General features: G+C 38.0%; 1 long non-coding RNA gene across 4 annotated transcripts; it reads right to left on the reverse strand.

Annotated features, from left to right (window-relative positions):
- Nucleotides 1-1,045: 1,045 nt before the first annotated feature.
- On the reverse strand, nt 1,046-13,559 carry LOC137469888 (uncharacterized). 4 transcript variants are annotated; one of them, XR_010996756.1, is made up of 4 exons: nt 2,863-3,500; nt 2,650-2,719; nt 1,988-2,132; nt 1,046-1,428 (listed from the first exon to the last, which is right to left on the reverse strand). It is a non-coding gene; the product is annotated as an uncharacterized lncRNA (long non-coding RNA). The 4 variants fall into 4 exon arrangements; XR_010996754.1 differs by lacking the exons at nt 2,650-2,719; nt 2,863-3,500 and adding an exon at nt 13,427-13,559 and having other exon boundaries at nt 1,988-2,146; XR_010996757.1 differs by lacking the exon at nt 2,650-2,719 and having other exon boundaries at nt 2,863-3,489.
- Between the last annotated feature and the right edge of the window lie 5,378 nt (nt 13,560-18,937).

Below are 18,937 nucleotides of genomic sequence, written 5' to 3' on the forward strand. Positions count from 1 at the left end.
AGAACTAAAACATAATTCCTCCTGTCATCAGTACAGAATGAGGGACAGAAGGAACATTCTGCAAGCACTAAAAGGTTTTTCCGTGCCTGTGTGTATGTGACTTTCAAGCTATCAATCTGCATGTTGCTATATTATTAGTAAAGGGAAACATAAGTAGCTCCAGCACAGCACATGAAGTTAAATATCTCAGACAGAGAGAGAAGCTGATTTTACCTTTCTCAAGAACATGTATATTTGTGCATTTAATAAACTCATGAATCTGCATTACATATCTGATGTTCAGTGATCTGTAGTGATCAAACTGATGTTGTCTTTCATATTGTGAAGTTCTTAGGAATTACTGGAGAAGCCAAATATTCAATTTTAATAACTCACCATACTTCTTACCCATAGGCCAGGCAAGAGTGAGAGCATATCCTACTGAAGATCAAACAAAGTACAATCTTCTCACTTCAAATTGATAATCTTACAAAACATATGATAGAAAGTGAAAGTAAAGTACACAAGCAGTGCAATCCCTGCTACCATTAGTTCCTCACTTAATAATACCTATTGAAGTATCCAGGGCCAGGAGGAGGAAGCGGGGTTCGCATGAGCAGACAGTCAGAATATAGAAAAATCTGTTACATGGCATCAAAGGTGCTTGCTTCAGCTGTTTCAGTTCCTCAGCCCACCTTGATGGTCTCTGTCCCAAAGCTCCATGTGTTTGTCCTCTAATAACGCTGCTGTGAATAGAAGGGCAATGACCCCAAGTCTATTCATTTCTTCAACTTTTAGAATAGCAGACCCCATTTAGTTTATTTTTGCTTCTTTTCAGAATATTTTCTTGTTGGATGAATCATACCTGAATGCATGATACCTCATGAATTGTGATTAGAACTATCATTAGAAGCATGACTGAACACTTGCTGCTAAACAGATTTGCCTAGATTTGCAAATTCTTTAAACAGGGAGAAGAGAAAAAAGAAAAAAAAAAAAAAAAAAAAAAAAAAAAAAAAAAAAAAAAAAGACTATTTGCCATTTAGGAAATAATGAAATTAAGCAAGCTTTATTCTACTGTATGTTTTTAATTAACATGACCTTCCTTTTGTTTAGCTGAAACTGATCTCCTATCTCCTATTGTTTCAAAAAGTGTCCCCAATTCACAGTAGATTATTTATTGATATATTTTAAAAATAACAGTTCTGCATTCACTTTATCCATTCTTCATAATTTTCAGGAAAATTAAAAAAAAAAAGCCAAATTGTTGTCATTTCTTCTTGTGCTTAGAGGCATCTTCAGAGAATTCCAACAGCTCATTGTGGTGGGATTTCCCTTTCTAGAGGCTATGCTGAACAACTGTTTCCAGAACACTGCCTTTATTCTTTTCTGCACTGTGGATGCTACCATGTTACCAAAGAAGGAATTTGAATTTGCAAATAGTTTCACCTGGGGAAAACAAAAAGAATGTATGAAAGTTAATTGGGATCACTCATGCTCAACAACTTGTATTTATGAATATGCAAAGCTGGTCAGTTTAAACTTCCATGGAAATTACTTATGAAAGACAGTAGCAATTGCAGGCAGAGATGCTGGTCTAGACCAAAAACCGGGTTTCCTCATTTTTCCAACAGCTATGTTTCAATCACATTTTAAAATAAGATAAATGAACACAGAGCTTGCCAAACCCCCCAAGTAGTGTTCTATATGCTGTTTGAAATGAAACTAACAAAGTAACCCTAGGGAAAACCAAAGAGAATGGGAAAATTCCCTTAAAATACTTTGTTAGAGACATTAATTTATAATTACAACAGAGGATAACTGGCCCTAAAGAAGCTTTATTATCATGGCAACTATGAATGCTATCTCTTGAAATCCATTATGACAGCATTAGGTCAGTGTTTTAACTCCTAGAGATTAACTGGAAAAAAAACCAACACAACTAAGTGCAGTGAAACTCATTTCTTTTACATTTCCTTCTTGATATTCCTTCTTTTACAACAATTACCTGGTTTAGATATCCCTAACTGTGCATTTTCCAGCATTGCTGTGAGATTGTGACCAGAGAGGCAGATGGAAACAATGTCTTTAACAGTCTCATTCCAGGTTTGAGCTTGCCAGCATGGCTAAGAACAGGCTGTAAGATTGCAAATCTGCAGGAGGAAAGCTGCAAGCAACATTCAATTCCAGGAAGACAGAAATAACTTTCTCCCTTTACTTTTTTATCCTCTCTGTTTTGTATTACCTTTGTATTGATGTCTTTAACAAAAAATTACTCCAACATGTGCAGCAACAGTAACACTAAAGCTTCTTGTCTTTCAGAGAAAGGGAAGAAAAAGCCTCTGCCTACAATAGTATCTCAAATACCATAATAATAGGTTTCTCTGATAAACAGTATTGCCATGTAAAGAGCTGGCACAGCTAAACCAGTGAGAATTTGGAATGCTATTGAAAGGACAGCCTTATTTTACACTCTATGCTTCAAAGCAGCAAATTTAGACATGCGACTAAACATCATTTGCAAAGGGAGTAAGTAGCAGAGTTAGACAAGCTACCACAATCTGGGTTAACCTTTTAGCAATAGTTTTAGCAAGAGAGACATACTAGCAGCTTTTACACTCTCTTTTGTTTCCTATTGACAGTAATGCAATAAAGTCGATTTCAGCTCACATCTGCAGGAATTTGGACTGGGTTTGCATGGCCAAACTTTGGTAGCAAGAGAAGATTACAGGAATGGCTTCTGTGAGAAAAAAAACCAACACAGCATTATAACTCATGGATTCATCACCATCTTTCAGTACCTTACCAGAAAGGACGCTGCAGTCGGAACACAAAAAAATTATTAACATTGCTGGTCTGAAATTTCCACTGGGACAAACTCACCTCCAGCAACCATTTGAAAAATGCACTTCAGCATCATCTGATCTAAAGCTACCTAAGCAGTCCATAAATATTTCCTATTCTTGGCTGCATCCTAAGAAACACTGTCTGTGATTTCACAGCATTGTTTTACTCAAGTTCAAACATAGTGCAATGCCTAACGGACATTATCTCTGGAACAGCTGCCTTCACATATTATCTTTTCACCAGTTTCTCTCAGATAAGGCCCACAGAGCTTAAATTTACACTCATCAATTGTTGTAGACCATTAAAATCTTTGGTCATTAACTTGTTGCCTCCAGAGATTCTATTGAACTGTTTTTCAAGTGCTGGAACTTACCCTCCAGGCCTATAAAACCAGAAGCCCCTACTGAGGATAGAACACTGCCAGACAGTGAAAGTTTCAGCTGTTTAACTTACTGCCTCAACTGGCAGTGCTTGCCACTAGGCATTCTTATTAGGTCAAGTAAGCAAGAAATCACAGCAAAAATAACCTGTCTCAAGAATAAACCTTTCTCTTTTCTTTCCTTTAGTAGAAAGAAAAAGTCTGAGCCCTCTGATAATGGGACACTTCAGTTATTTTTGGCTGTTACTTCCCCATTTTGTTATGAAGAAATTAGTCTTTAGCTTGAAAGTAGTTCTGGGAAGAATAAATATCATCTGCTGGGACAATAAACATGGAGGTAAACAGAGACACAAGATTTTGGGCTCAAGAGTGCCTCAGTGCTAATCAGATATGAAAAAATAATAAAAAAAAAGAGTAGCTGTTCCAAGTGAAATGATATTATGTTAATCAAATAAATTACTTGATCAAAACCAGAAAGGTAAGAAGCTGTTAACTCATATGAAACAGAGGCAGAAAAGGGGGTTTAGCATCAGTATTAGAGGTACAGGCTAGGTGGAAAACTGTACAGGTCATTAAACCAATGTCTTTATTGAGTCAATTCTTTTTAGCTGCTAGTAGAGTTAAGAATATTGGTCTGTGGGTTCCTCTTTTGAAGGTAGTCTGTAGGACTCCTTAGGGGATCAAGAATGAGCAGTCAGAAACAGAATGAAAAATATTATCCTACTGCTAAGTGGCTATCTCCATCCTTTACAGATTGCCTGAGTGAGCTCATTTTACTACACAGCACTCATTTAATTACACCCATGTTCCATTCACAAGGACATTTGTTCCATCAAATGAGGTACACAACACATTGGGCAGAAAAAGTTTAGGACCTATAGATTTAAATGTTTTTGTTTTAGGAAGTCTTATTTGTAGTAACTGAGAAGAGTGGTCTAGCACTGTTTAGTTCCATTTCAGTTTTTTGGGTGTATGTGAGTTTATTTCTCAAGATATGGTTAGTAAAGTGGGGGATGGTTTTAAAATTATGAAAGGAGTCATCATCTGAAACTATGTAACGCAGAATCTGCTAATAGCGTTTTCAGTTTTTGATGAATTGCTCTGTAGTCTGGAATGGGACGTTTTTCCCAAGGGTACACAGTATACAGGGGTTTCTTATATAGGGGCACTTATATAGATGAAACTCTCTTTGGAAAAGAAATGTCTTGTACTTTATGTATCTTTTAAAGTCAAACTGGAAGATGTTACTTTTGAATTATAAATTATTTGCTTGTAGTAGAGTATTATCCTGAGTGACTTAGGATATTAAAAAAAATACTGATAAGGAATTTTAAAAGCAGTAAAACATGGTTTTAGGGTGATTGAAGGTGAAACTTATTCCATTAGGGAGATTCTATAGAAAACACTGTCTGTTAAACTTAGTTTCTGCTAGTAGAGAAACCAAGTTTCTGCTTGACAGAGTTATTACCAGGCTAATGAGGGACTATAACAGAGTCTTTACACCTTACCAGATAATAATAGCTTCCCAAATGTTCTATGTGCATTAGCATTTAATAGGAAGAAACAACTGGATATTAATGGAAAATAAATCCCATAATCACAGAAAGGATCATTTCAAATGCTCATCGCAAACTGGGAGTGTTCAATGGAAGCTAATCTTAACACAGCTTAATCATGAGCAAAAGCTGAAATTGGAAAGGTAGAAAAATTTTGGGAGAAGTAGTAAACAGGATTTTTTATATGCTCCATTTTCCAGTCTATTGAAATCAATGTTTCCTACAATGAATATTTAAAATTTTGTAGGGTTTATACCTAAAAAGTCAACTAAATAAAAAAATTATTAATCTTAGTGACTTTTATGACACAATACAAATGGGTATGAAACTAATTACAGACAGGTTTTAATAGTACTTGCTTTCATGTCATGGAAACTAAAAGCTCAACAAATCATATTTTTCCAAAAAGAAAGAAAAAGAACCCACAAAAACAAACAAATAACCTCCCACAAAACCAAATCAAACCAAAAAAATGTATCAAAAATGAAAAAGTGGTGAATGATTCCATTGTTCTGCTTTGCTTTTGTGAGCTTTTTTTTTTTTTTTTTTTTTTTTTTGCCTATTAATCTGTCTTTGTGTCAACTGGTAAATTTTCTCACTGCTACCCTTCTCATTCCCTTCCCCATCCTGCTGGAGAGAGGAGGGAGTGAGCAGCTGTGAGGGGTCCAACTGCCTGCAAAGGCTAACCCAAAACAGAACCTCGACAGAAAAGGGCAAAAGAAGTGTCCCTTAGTGGTTAGTGAACACAATCAGATGGCAGGGTAATGGAAACAATGACCTAAATCCAAGTATTGACATTATCTTGACTATGCAAAGACAGACAGACGCCCTCAAAGTGCATTCAGAGCAGAGAGCTGCCTGAGGGACAATTTACATGGATGTTTCCAAACAGATCTGAGCTATACGTAGTTAGCTCTACATATTTATCAAGGAATTAACATGACTTCTAAATCTGTACCAAAAATAAAGTACAAAATAAAACATTAGGATACTAACCTAATCTTACTAAAATCTTGAGAATGTGGGGTATTTTATAAGTCCTGTGGTATTACAGGCAAAAGTGTTTCTCCTTGAGCAAATTAGTGCTCAGTTTTGGTTGAGGTCCCAAAGTCTGTGAACTTTGCACACAATGTGCTGCCCTTGCAGGACCAAAAGAATTATTTTAATACTGTGGAAAGAATGCGGATATTAACAGTATATTTCATGTTCAGAGAATACAGATTTCATATCTGATACTCAAGTACTGTCTTAAACAGTAACACCTAAATATTAACTTGTCATGTCTTAAAATGCAGATAAATAGAACTGCTCTTGGTAAACATGGTAAAACCTACTGTTAAATACTTGTTTTCATTTTTTTTCCCTAGGTGCAAAGATATTTCCATCACAGAAAACATTTTCATCATTGAGACGTTCATTAGAAATTGAAGCAGCAATATATTTTTTATTATTTTGCATAAATTGTGAGAAAATACTAATAATAAAAATATGTTGCATTTAAGGTTCAATGCTTTATGATGTTCAGCCAGAATGAACTGATGTCACACAGTGCCACTGAAGTCCATAGTTTATAGATTCCCTTTAAAAGTCAGTCCCCATTCAGGCACAGTGATTATTCCTTTCAAAGACTGCACATTGTAGACTTTAGATATGAAGCTGTTCTTCCCAATTTAATGCAGAACCTTTTGTCTCATGGGACTTTTGCAGGATGATGTTCCCACTTCAGGGTGAAAAAAAGCCTCAAAGCACATGACTTCATAGCTATAGTTTTCATTCAATTTTGTAACTGAACTGATGTGAATGAAAGCTTCTCTATTACTTGCAAAGGAAGGATATTGACAGCTTTATGTGCCATTAGGGTCTCACACCAGTTGCTTTTGCATTTTCTTGTGACTCCAGCCTGAAAGGAAACAAAATTTTTAGCATTTAGTCTCTTCCAAGCAGCTATTTCTAGCCCCATCTGGAGCCTAGCACTTTCTTTTTGAAAAGAGACAGCAAGAATAAAAGCTCAAAGACCAGGGCTTTGACAGTAACCCCATGGGTAAGTGACATGACATGACTAGCAATACATACAGAGAAAATTTCACCACCAAAAAAGGTAGCTGCATCCCATAATATGCCTCTTGGGTGTGGTCCACATCTCACACTAACTTCTAAATCACATTTGTGTATTACCTTTAAGGCTGCTAGTCAGCATGGATAAAAAACAGTTACATGCTGTAGACAGAGACCGCACAATAACCGGGTGCTAGTCTGACACAGCTTGGTTTGGTAGTATACAGACATGGGTATCAGATGACTTAGGACTACTGCTCACACATTAGAGTATGTGCTTTGCATCTCGATATCCAATTTGTACAGCAGGAGGATTTGGTGGAATGACATTTTCTTTGCTTGTTTTTGTTTGAACACAAAGCCAAAGGGTGTAAGATGCTCTCTATTTATGTTTCTGTTAATGAGCTGAATGAGAATAGGAGGACTTGTATAAGCTTGAAGGAGGACCCCAGGGTAGAAGGTGTTGCTTTCAGCCAGCAAGTGCATTAGACGATGGAATTAGAATTCAGAATTATGCTGAAAAAATTGGAGAACTGGCCTAAAAATCTAAGATATAATCCAATAAAGACAAGTGGTAGACTTTACTACTAGCAAGAAAGAATCAACTACACAAACATTGTGTGGAAAATGACTGCAAAATGTTTCCTGTTTAGAAAAATATAAAGCAAAGACAAAGCATACTATTCTTTCTAGGAAAAAAAACCCAACTTACAAGTCTTAAATCTCTGGCTATTAATGTGGAGATGCCTTTAAAAATTCCTGATATGTGGTTGTTTAAACCTGTTGCTCTTGTGCCATTAATTATCAGTGGGTGACAAGCTACTGCTGCCCTAGATAAAATGTAATTTTTTGCCAGTGTTTGGGATTTAAAAGCAGCTTTAAAGTTCCCTGACTCAAACATTTAACCTGATTTATAGGTTGTGTTCAGAGAGTACTAAGGCTGAGTCTCACTATAATGACTTGAAATTACTGCTAAATTTAAGTAAAGAATCAAATGTAACTACTAAAATTACCATATTTTGAAATATTGATTATGAATTTTTAAGTGAAGAGAATAAACAAGAAATTATTCAATTTGTAACATATAATAAATCCCAAAATGTATCCTTCCTGAAGGCATTTTCTAAACAAACACTTGTTTTTAAGTCACAAAGGAACCAAAGTTGAAACAGTAATTTACTGAGTCAGAAGTCGTTTTTTAAAACTATTTTTTGCAGACACCTGTTAAAATACATAAACATTTCTAAAGGTTGAATGCATTGAGAGAAAACCAAAGCAGCTTAATGTGAAAGGGAAGAAAAAATCTTTATGTTTGGCCTGCAATGTATTTTAATGAGATAAAATTACTTTTGATTAATCACAGCTGCCAAGACAATGTAAAACATATTTTAAGATCATATCAATTTCTAAAATTTCTACCAACATATTACCCAACTGCAAAAAAATTCAGACATAAAAAAATTACACTCTCATAGACAAATTTTTTTGTGACATCTACACATTCCTCATGTTCTTTTCAAGCAGAAAGTCCCCTGTGCTAATTAACCTCTGTGCATTGCAGAACTGAAATATCACGTATCATTCAATATCCATGCAAAAAAAAAAGAGCCTGATAATACTGACCTCTCTTTACCAGACAATTTCATCAGTGTAGCATAAGATAGGTCAGGAAGACCTTTTGGAAGTGCAAATATTACTACCTCTTCAGGAAGTATTTAACCCTTTCAGTACCTCTTTACAATTTAAGAACTACGGGACCATGTACCAGTTTACTATTGTAGAGATAAAGTGGGTTTTTTGGTAGTAAGTGGTGCAGATATCAGATACATAGAGTCCACAGAGATTATTATACTTAGAACACTGTAAGTGAAATCCTACTGCCCTTCAAAATACATAAAGAAAATAAAAGAAAGCAAGAACAAATACAATGACCTCTGAAGTTTTTGTCTCATGACCTTTCTTTAATGTGAGTAACAATGCTATCTCACAGAACACAGCTGGAGGGTATGGAGATGTACATCCAGAGATGTGAATATTTAGTCAATGAGACATTAGCAACAGCCAGGATGAGAACTGTTCATTCTGAGAGCAACTTTAACCAAGGGCAGTAAGACAATCACACTGAATTCTGGACTCAGAGGACTCTTTTTTTTTTCCATTCAGAGTTCTATCTTTCCATCTTTATCACCCAGGGTAGCTGCCTTTCCATTTTTATCCAAACAGTCCAGCAATCACTGACCTTCATTCTGGATTAGTATACAACATACATCAAGTCCTTCATACAGAAATTTTCCCAGGACCCTTCATCATGTACCTTCCAAAATTCCCATCAGAGTAAGAGAAGGGACCACAGCCAAATGCCCATCCAACTTCCTTTGCTGAGTATTCCATACCTCCCTAGCAACCCTTAATTTATTCTAGCTTACAGTCTCAGTAAACACACACATACATACAACTCTGCCGCTGAAAATCTGCCCTGTTTGGAGTTTATTTCATACCTGTACCTGCCTGGGCTTCCCACAGGCTCACAGCATCCTTTGGGTATCCATTGGCTCCAGGGTGGAATCCTCTACTACGGACCTCCAGGGGAGGAGCCCTCTTCACTATGGCCTTTCCACAGAGCACAGGAGAATGTCTTCTCTGGTGTCTGTAGCACCTCTTCCCCTTCTTCACTGACCTTGGTGTCTGCAGGGCTGTTTCTCTCACATATTTTCATTTTGTTTGCTCATGTCACATAGCATTCCCCCCCCACCCCCTTTTTAAATGCATTACCCCACAGGCACTATTGCTGTTGCTGAAGGGCTTGGCCAGCAATGTGGTCATCTTGTAGCCAGCTGGCATTGGTTCTGTCAGACATAGGAGAAGCTTCTATTTTTTTACGACAGAAGCCACCCCTTGCTAGTCACCTTGCTTCTAAAACCTTTGCTAAAGGTTTTTAAAAACCTTTAGCAAACCTAGGCTCTGCTAAAGCCTAGCAAACCCATCACCCTGATACACAAATATGCTGTACTTTCAAACATGGCAAGGGAACGTTTTCAGAACATCGCTCTGGGTTTAATTGTGGGGAGATCTGACTCAGTGAGTTCAGAGGTTGTATTTTCACACCCACATAAGCTTTTCAATTTTTCTGACTCAACTCCAATGAGTGCTTGTACTGGCCTTCTGTCATTAGTCAAGCCTGATTATTGTCTCTAGCTCTTTAAGCTATTAAGCTATGAAATCACTGTAATTCTGAAGTGTAAAACATATGAACTCAGCAACAAATGGACACAGTCTCTACAAAGTTTTAACAAAAGAAGATTGGCATGTCAGCAGGAAGCAGAAGGCTCCTGTGTATGTATATATTTTTGTATAAACTGTACTACACATTGTGCTGTAATACTCCAGAAACAGAGTATATAAAGTCAAACAGTCCATTGAAGCAGAGACACACCACAGAAGTGCACTGCAACCTCCTTTCAATATGATCTTTTTTCCCGTGGACAAGGGGAAGAGGGAAAATAAGGGAGTGGGGTTGTTTGGTTTTTATAAAAATCTTATATTCTGTCTCTCACAGTATCTTCTGGACAAAATGTCCATCATACAGCTAGAGATACATAATCCTATGGGTAAATGGTTGTCTGAAGGATCAGCCTCAAAGACTTGTGGTAAATGTGGAAGCACTGGGGTGAAAATCAGTCACTGGTGGGGTTTGATATGGCTCAGTTTTAGAGGTGCTCCTCTTCATTGTTTCTATCAATGACCTGGACGCAGGAGTGGGGTGCACACTAAGTAGGTTTCCCAACAACATTTAATTAGAAGGATCTATTGATTCCCTCAGGGTTAGAGAGGTCTTATAGTGACATCTTGAAAGATGTCACAGGCTGTATGAACTCTAAAAGGGCAAGTGCCATATTCAGTACCTGGGGTGATGTAATCTGGGATGTATGTATAGACTGGGGGACAGAAGGCTGGTTTGCAGCCCTACAGAATAGGATCTGGGGATTTTGGTTGATGGCAAACTCAATATTAGTCAAAACTGGGCCCTGGTGATCAAAGGTGTCAACCATATCATGAGATGCATTAAGCACAGTTTAGCTAAGTGGACAAAAATAGTGATTGTCCTATTAGACTCAGCATCAGTGTAGCCTCACCTTGAACACACTCTGGGGTTTCAATACATAAAAAGTATACAAATACATTAGAATATGTCCAAATATGTTGGAATAACTAGAGGGCTTGCATTATGAGAAGCAGATGAGGACATTAAGTTTGCTGAGCTTAGAGAAAAGATGACTGAAGAGTAACCTCCTCCACAGTGGTGGGGTGGAGAAGAAGGTGCTGATCTCTTTTTGATTTCTGCTGGTAGGATGTATTAGGGTGGCCGAAAGCTGTGTCAGGGAAAGTCAGATTGGGTATTGGAAAAAAGTTCTTCATTGTGAGGGTTTTCAAGCACACAAGAAGAGTGGAACGAGCTCACAAGAAGAGTTGTCATGGACCTAGGTCTGTGAGTATTCCAGAATGATTTAGACAATGCTTTTAGATATATGACTAAATGTTTAGGTTGTCCTGTGAGGAGACAGGATTTGGTGAACCTTGTGGGTCCCTTCCAACTCAGGATGTGCTATGATTCCATGATTCTATAATTCTGCTCTCCTCAGACAATCATCAATAAATGTTTGATAAAGAGGGGTTAAGGCTATTTGCTCTCCTCCCTCAATATGTGGCAAAACACAAACTGGAAGGCCCACTTTCTCTCTTTGGGGCATTGAATAAAAACCTGGTTTCATTTTTATACACCCACACAGGACAGTTATAATTGCTGGAAAAAAAATCAAAACAAAAGATCAAAGGATGCAACTACAAGACTGTATTCTTAAGAAATAGATACAATTTGAAACATTTTACCCAAACACCACCATCTGTGCTGTTTCATCAGTGCCACGGCTTAGGAGAGAAATCAAGAATTTTAGAGGAACAACGTACAGGCTCTGCTGGCAGCAGAGAGATGATATTGCTGTATCTCAGCCTCATCATCCCAGGCAATCATCCCAGGGATGACATTGCCACATTCATGGTGTTCAAGTAAGGATATCTTGGAAGGTACAGACATATAGGGACAATACCCACTCAGCGGGAGACTCTGCTCCTCTGAAATGGCTGTATTTGTTTCACCACATTGCTTCCAGCCCTCCTTGATGATTGCCACTCAGCCCTCAATCAAAAGACAGTGGAGAGAAAGAGGCACCACAGATCAACATTTGTAGCTGAAATATGTACCCCTTTATAGCACCCAAACCATGCTAATATGTGGTAGGACTTAGACCAAGAACCACTCCATGAACATAACAAACACGAAACAGGCATCCAATTACTAAAATCCATGCAGAGGCATCTAGGCATCTGAGTCTACATTTAGCAACAATTCTGGGTGTTTCGAAATACAAGCACAAAGAAACATATGAACCTATGCATATGCAACTATGTATAAGTATAGAAGCATAGAACAGTTTGGGTTCAAAGGGACCTTAAATATCACCTAGTTCCAAACCCTTGCTGTGGGCAGGGACACCTTCCATTAGGCCTTGCTCAAAGCCTTATCCAGCCTGGCCTTGAATAATTCCAGGGATGGGGTATCCACAATTTCTCTGGCAATCTGTGCCAGTGTCTCACCACCCACACAGTAAAGAATATCTCCTAATATTTAAATTAAACCTATCTCTCAGTTTGAATCCATTCCCTCTTCTCCTGACATTACATGTTTTTGTAAGCAGTCTTTCCTCACCTTTCTTTTGAGTTCCCTTCAGGTGCTAGAAGAACCCATTTAAGTCACCCCTAAGACTTCTCTTTTTCAGGCTGAACAATTCTGATTACATATGTGATTTGACATAATATATGACAATAATAATAATAATTTCAACATTCAGAGCAGAAATTTAATGTGAAAAGCCATGCATAAGACTTTATCTGTGCCCTGTGTTGCAACCTAAATAATTATAGCCAATTTGTGAACATATACTTTGTCAAGTTACAAGCAGACACACAATCAAATACGATTTAATTATTTGGATTTTTATAAAAACATTTGTTCTGAATTACTAATATGCTTTGTGGCGGTGTGTACCATCTACATTTCACACAGCAGAAAAAGAAAATTGCTGTCAATTGAAAGAGTGAACTTGGGTCAATTAACAACAAGCAACTTGAAGGATGGGAAATCCTTCTGGGCATGCATTTGTCTTTAAAAATGCTTGCAATTTGTATTTAAGTGGTAACAAGTTATGCACAGATGAAAGAGCAAAACACGTCTCTCCTGCTCAGTGATATATAGGAAGATCACATGCACATTCCACAAAAGTTAGTGCATGTCCATGCTCTTCAAGTCTGGCCTTTCAACTGTCCCAGGATACAAAACTGTCTCCAGTGAAGAGAGGAGGGGAAAAGCACTTGTGTTGTTTTATTTTTCTCCTGTGTCCATAATGCTTCTCTCTGCAGAACTGCAGTTGGCCACTGTTACTAAGATTAAGAACACAGCCTCCAAGAAATAAAAGCATTAAATTGAATACTTCTGATGTTTAATCCATGCATGGTTTGCAACACTCAAGTCTTCTATCACACACAGTGCACTCACCTACAGTCACACACCCCCATCAGCAATGGATAATCTTTTCAAACAGTTCATGCTATAGCACAATCATGGAGAAAATGATCTCATGCTTTCAGGAACACAGCAGGATTCCCACTCAGAGACTGTTGACCTTTGCCCAGGTTTCAGTGACATGCTTTTGATTGTGTGACTTTTAAAGGCTAATTTGTCATCTCAAGGAAGATCACGCTTCTGCCCATAAATGTACAGGCTTAGAAATGCTGCTCTGCTTACACTTGAATCCTTTATAAGCAGCTTGTATATAAGCATTTTAGAGCTTTTGCTATCATACATTAATTTAGTTTATTCTTCTCTATCAGAAGAATATGCTATCAAGACAATTAAGAAGCTGTTTAAAGCAAAAAATAGCTTACGACCTAGGTGATGTTCTGCTTTCATCTGACTTTCCTTTTACTCTTTGCTTTCAGAAATAGACTGATCTATGTGCATCATAGAAGATTCAAAATCATGTTTACCTACTGTAGTGGGTTTAAAATTTCATACATAAGGCTGAAGTAAAATGAGGCTTTAGAGGTAGTTTTTTGTTGGTTTTGTTTTGGGGTTTTTTTGTTGGTATTTCTCTTTTCTATTATCACAATCCTGGCAAAATTCAGTAAGCAACACAAGCTAACAGACTGCATTATTGTATACAAAAGGCTAGCATGCATTTTTTTCCTTGTTTTGAAGGATACCCACTTGTGGTATTTGGAGCACTCCCTCTCTGTAATATGTGATCTCTATTAGAAATGTTGTATTGTCATAAATATGGCACCTGTCAGATGGTCCCAGGTCATTCAGTATTTTGCATATGGCTGCATAAAAATGTGGCATAACTTTTCATAAGAATATATCAAAACAGGCACAGAAGTGCAGAGAAAATGTAGCCAAAACCTTAATGAAAACTTTGTTTTAAAAAATGCTAACTGGCAATATCATAATTTATCAACTCCATAGTGAATCCAACCCTGTGTAGATGTGCTACTGCCTGGATATTTGATTCTCACTGCTACAGGAGAGATGTTTTTGTTTCTTGGAGAATTTTGCTGTTTCCCCTCTTGAAGATTCCCTTCTTGAAACATTTCATTATACATACAATTCATAAGTGGTAATTTTCTGCTTCCTGAGGAAGCTAAATGGCCTGATGGACTGAGTATGAGGTCAAAAGCCAGAGCTCCCAAGCTCTAATATTGGCTCTTACACTAACTATGGTATGTGGTTTGGATTCAACCAATGTCATTTTCCCTAAATGAAGGCAGTATGTTTTAAGAACCACAAAGAGAGCAGCAAGGGATAATTATTATTTTACTGTGTTTTGAAAGCACAGAGCAGCAAAACTATCCACGAAACGAGGCGTGAGTTGCTGAGGTTTTCAGAGTTTTCCTCTCATTACTGTGAGACAGATTTCACTGGAGACTGTGCCATCAGCAAAAGAAAAACCAGTTGCCAAGGGAAGATGCATGTACAAACTGCAGGCTGAAGGCCAGACCGAGGAAAGCTGTTTTCTTTTCTAATCAGGGTGGAGACAACTGGTAATTGCAGCAGTCTGAGGGGAGAGCTGCCCAGGAGGCTGTGCCTGACCACTGCCTCATTCAGCAGTGTCTCCAGCTGGCAGCTGAGAGCTACCCAGGGACAGCAGGCAGTCCTGGCCCAGCAGGGAGGCCAGGATAGGGCAGGAGCCAGGAGGGAGCCGCTATGAGCCAGAGGCTGCAGCTGGGTGACCCCCACTGAAGCACAGAGCATCGGCCACAAGCTCTGCCATGGGCAGCCTGGCATCAGCACGGCCAGGAGCAGCTCGAGGCAGCTTTGCCAGCTGCCGTACGGACATCTGCTCCTCACTCCCGCCAGCGCCGGGAAGGTGCCAGTCTGTGTGAAGAGCTGGTTTATCAGCCCAAAATCTGCAGATTGTTTTGGGTCTGTGTCAGAGTCAGACCAAGCCGGAGCTCAGGCCCTTCTGGTTTGCTGCTCTCTTCTTGCTGGGACAGTCAATATGCAGCAAGCTTCACCTGTGCTGGATAAACACACCCATTCCACACCTCTCGTAAGTTCCCAGGCATGATGTGTGTTGTTAATACTTTCTCCAAGATGAGTGGTAGATGTGGTGCTTGGGAACAAGCTTAGGGACATGGTCTAGTGATGGATTTGGCAGTATTAGGTTAATGGTTGGACTCAAAGACTGCAGAGGCCTAGTCCAACATTAATGATTCTATAATTATAGGTGGCCGAGTGAGAGTAGTATCCAGGTACCAGCAGGTGAATTGTCATTTACAGTGTGGCCCTCAGGCTTCTGCTGCATGGCCAGATGGGCAGGCATTTTGGGGGTGGGGGGATATTTTTCAGTCACAAGAAGAGATATAGTTGAAGTTTATCTGGACCAGAGGTGGTTTGCAAAGATTTCAAAATTAATGAAAAGTAGCAATAGCAAAAGCAGACTTTTCTGGACACAGCTGTAAATGTTGGATCCTCTGAGCCTATTAATGAGATACTAGGGCTTGGTCCCTAGTCCTCAGAACTGATAACTTATTCTAGGCAATTTTGTGGGGATGCTTTTCTCTGACATTTCGAATTAAAAGCCATGAAAAAAAAATAATATTGGGTTTCTCTCCCTCCCTGCAGTGTTTCCCAATCAGAAACACTCAAACTATTTCACTATCTGGGTGTGTGTTTGGAAGCTGATGCAGAAAAAGCACTGAAAAAATAGCAGGAGGCTACAGTATTAACTTTAAAAGCTATTAGAAATCAATCAGGACTTCAGCAGGGCCTGAAGGGCAGACTGATGTAATGGAAGGCAGTCTATTAAATATAAAAGTCAATTAAGCAAAAACTTCAGAGCTTCTATCCTCCACCACAAAAACTTAAGGCAAAAGAGACAATGGCAGCTAGGACCCTTGTCTTGTCACACAACCCTCATAACCTGAGGGTTTGTCTCTAACAGCTGTGGTCACACAGATAGATCCAAGAAAAGGACAATTAGGCAGGCATTTGTAGGAACTTACTTTCAGAAAATAGTGAAGGTAGCCATCATCAGATCAGGCATCCTGGTCTGTGGTATTTGGGGACAGTGCCTCAATGTTATTTGGAGATGACTTAAATAACTCCTTTAAAGTGCAATGCCAATGATTATAGGGGAAAACAACACCAACAACAACACCAAAAAACCAAAACAACACCCCCAACCCCAAACATTTACTAAAACCAAAGAAAAGCTTAGGGAAAAATACATCTCAAGCGTTCCTTAAGCACTAACAATATACCAATATATTCCCATCTCAGGGAGATCACCTCTTATTATCACTTAAAAATGTGCTACCTATACGTAAAAATGTACATATATAAGGTCATAATGACTTGTTCCCTAAATCTTTACCCTCATGCAAAATGGATGGGAAAAATTTCTTTCTCCATTCTAACTTTGTCAGAAATGCTTAATTCCAGCAGCCAGCATAAGCAGAAAAAAATCCATATGACAAAAGGCAGAGGTCAAATGAATAAAGGATGTGCAGTCTCCAGATAGTTACACAATACTTTTAAAATCTAGGATAGATGAAACTTAGATTTAGAAATGCCATTCAATTTAAGCCACAGAACACTTAAAAACACAGAAAAGATTGCTTAGTTTTTTTAGAAATTCTAAGGCAATTTTTTTTTTATTCAGAAAACAATGATATATTTTAAGAAAGAAACATAAATATTGCCATCTTATGTTTTCCTGATTTTTTTTCTTACTCCTTTTCATCTTTTCTGCCACTTGTACTGCACTTGTACATCTAGAAACAAGGTATAACATTTACATATAGTAATGCCCTGGTCTCTGAAGAGGAGGGATTAAATTGACCTTAAAATAATTCCAAAGCAAAATATGTTAAATTATACGCTTGTTCCCTCCTGTTTGATATTACCAGTTCTGGCAAGAGCCATTACTCCAAAGAGCTGACTTAGTGCAGATTTAGAGGAAAGACTGTTAGCACTGCAGGGAAGCCTAAATGTTGGGTTCAGACTAATCGGTGAGTAACTTTATGTAGTCATGAAAGTCACCAATTTCATCTATCTGTTATAAATACAGAAAATTCTGAGAAGAGTGGAAAAAGCTCATCATTGCATTTGGTCCTATTGTGCAAGATTTTACACTGTTAGGACCGCCTATGGTTAGGGGAGAAGAGGAGCCCGAGAAGAGCTCCCATGGAAAAGGCACGGGTGAGAGAAGAAATATTTACAGCTCACTATTGCCCTCTAGTGTAAGCTGTGCCGGCCTTTGTGGTGCTTCAGAGTAAGGAAGGAGAAAAATTCAGAAGTACATCTCTTTGTTTTAAACGAAAAGATAACAGCACCTTCCATGAATACAGCATTTTATACTAATTCAAATTAACCTTGAGAGAACCTGTTGTAGGGAAGGAGAGGGGGCGAGTTTGGAAAAGTGATGATATTGCACCATAACTTCTCCCCCTGGAATTTTAGGGGAAAAGATATTCTCCTTGGAAAACATTTGTTTCACAGACCTTCTGTCTTCTAATTTAGTTGCATCATATGGCATCAAATAATTATTTTTTTACTGTTATAAGGCAAGAAAAGATAGCAGAAGACATTATTTCCAGCTTGATTTACAGAGTAAGGAAAAAGCTTTTATTTTAAAGAAAATAATGTGCTCCTGGCCATTTGTTATATATGTTTGAGTTGAGAGTTTGTTTTCTTTTCTCTTGAGATTATCTAAAAGTATTTAAAGAGTGGTCTCTATATACCAAGATATGTAAAACACTAGAATGATATATCTGATAGAATATTTTTTCAGAACCATGTTCCCAAAATGCTTTACATCCAGAGAAGCAATACTGTGGTAAAATAATACATTTAAATTTTAACATATAAAAGTATGTCTAAAGAAGTAATAAAATTACTAATGCAATTTCCTACAAAAATCTTATGATTACTCCAACCTAAAATGAGAGACAGAGGTTGGAAGTAATTGGTACATTTATGATAGGTTGAAAAAACATACTCAGAAAAAGACATTTCCCTTGCTGAGGGCTTGATTGTGCCCAGTCTCAATTTAATCTTAAATATAATCTGTCATGTGGTTGTACCAATAAAGGAGACCTGCAGATCCATTTCTATGAATTACTACTTGTTCCCCCTGCAGCAAAGCTTCTCTGCTTTCCCTGCAAATATTAATACTTTTATTTTTCTGCTTAGTCCGTACTAGGCTGTCCAGAGCAGGGAGTAGGATTTATCAGTTCATTCATAACTGTTTGCAATGGGGACAGGCACATTTTGTCTTTGCTATTGACAGTATATGTTGTCAGTGAAAATATTTAAGTACTAGAAAGTGTGATTTACCTCACTTTTAAAGAAATCTTCAATAATCAAACCATGCAAAGTCCTGTGCCTGAGCCTAAGATGGTGAACCCACATGTATGGTCTCCAAATATCAAGAACATGTTGAAGTTCCATTGTCTTCAGAGCAAAGGAATTTGGGAAGTAAGCTGCTTCTGTCTTTTTCCTTGC

Source organism: Anomalospiza imberbis, chromosome 3 (genome assembly GCF_031753505.1).
Source record: "Anomalospiza imberbis isolate Cuckoo-Finch-1a 21T00152 chromosome 3, ASM3175350v1, whole genome shotgun sequence".
Classification (NCBI taxonomy): Eukaryota; Metazoa; Chordata; class Aves; order Passeriformes; family Viduidae; genus Anomalospiza; species Anomalospiza imberbis.